Raw genomic sequence first — 1,930 nt, forward strand, 5'->3', positions numbered from 1 at the left:
CATAGATACTAGCAGACAATTTAATCTCACACACAGATTATTTTACACTGTAGAGCAAGGGATAATTTCAGAAGACATAGAAAAATCATAGTCTAAAAGACTTCCTGCTCCCAGAAGTATGGTGGAATATCTAATTCACTGTATGCATGTGTGCAGGAATGTGCGTGCGTGCGTGTGCATGCGTGCATACACATCCCTATAATTACACACAAAAGGATGCTCACACTGAAATTTTTAAAAACTATGCTGAAATATATGAGGAGAAAATGCTCATAGTTTTAGTTGAATTACTGAGTTTCCTTCTTTTAAAAGTAAAAGATTCCCAGAGAAAAGGAAACACAAAGGAAAGAGGGATCTAGAAAGGTAGGTAATACTGAATCTGGCTTTTTCCTCATAAATGGCTACGGAAGACACAAGGCATGAAAGAAAAAGGAACTTCAAAACACCTTATCCTTACTGGAAGGATAAAATAGAAGTGTTCTTTGCATACATGTGCTACATCTGGAAACATCAAGGAAACTGAACTGGGTTGCTCTACTTTGAGAACGGATAAAGAGGATTTTTAATCATGAAACTTGTCTCATTGTTGTCCAAAAGTCCCTCAGGGTAAGAACTTGTTTTAAATCGATCCCAATTTTATTGAGCCTCCAGACAACAGGCAGAAGCAAACAGAATATTCTCTGGAAGGGAAGAATTCTAAGAAATATGTGCTCACAGTGGAACATCACAGCAACAAGTGGAATTTGAGCTAGTTAAAATAAAAGCCGTAGAATGACGACAACAAAGCTTTGGTAATAAAATCATAAAATGCAGAACATAAACAAACCATGTGTAGTATAATTAGAAAAATGTAACAGGGAATTAAAATATAAGTTAGGAGCAACAGACAATACAAATAATAAAGGAGATTTGGAAAAGTACCAAACTGAATTTCTAAAACTGAAAAAAGAATTAATATACAGTATTTGAATTTAAAAGCTCAATGGATGTTTTTCATTGAAAATTCTAAATAACTAAAGATATTATGAATTAGATGCTCACTCTGAAGGAATTTTCCAGAATGCATCATGGGGAGTGAAGAAAATAAGAGAAAAAGGAAGAGGTTCAGAGGATAGAAATAGAAGACACAACACATGTTTAATCAAGTTTCCTGAAACACAAGATGAGAAACTGAGGGAGAGGCAATATTGAAGGCTAAGAGTTATCCAAAATTTATGAAAAACACAAATCTTCAATATGAAAGGCATGTGTCCACTGAAAAACTAAACATTCAACTTAGTTTGACAATAACAAATCTAAAAATTGGAGGATGAGAATAATAAAAATAGCATCAGATTTTAATGAGGTGGAAAACAAATTTATATTACATAGTCTCCGTTTCTTTAATGATTAAAAGGTTATTCTAATTTTCTATTTCTTCTGAGTCAAATTATTAGTTATACTTTTTCTAAGAATTTGTCTATAATATCTATTTTCAAATATCTTAGACTAAATCATTACTAATTTTATTATCTTTCTAATCTTGACAGCCCTGTGGTTATTCTCATTGTTATTTCTGATGTATTTATTGGCTTCTTTCCTGCTTTTATTCATTATAAGTCTTGTCAAAAGTTTGTTAATTTTATTAGTCCTTTAAGAAAACCAGTATTTGGTTTTATTGAGACTCTATAGTGTAGAGTTACTTTCCATCTCTTTAAAATCTGCCGTTACTTTTTTCATCCTTCTATCTTGGGGTTTGTTATTGTCAAACCAAGTTGAGTGTTTAGCTTATTCAATATCAGCCAGCCTCTTATTTTTTTATACAACCACTTGTAAAATGTCTGCAACTTTTCATCTAAGGAAGCTTTATCTAATCTCACAAGTTTTTATATAGTATTTTTACTACTTAGGTCTAAATATATTTTAATTTCTATTAAGATTTCATCCTTGA

The sequence above is a fragment of the Budorcas taxicolor genome, chromosome 18 (genome assembly GCF_023091745.1).
Source record: "Budorcas taxicolor isolate Tak-1 chromosome 18, Takin1.1, whole genome shotgun sequence".
Taxonomy (NCBI): Eukaryota; Metazoa; Chordata; class Mammalia; order Artiodactyla; family Bovidae; genus Budorcas; species Budorcas taxicolor.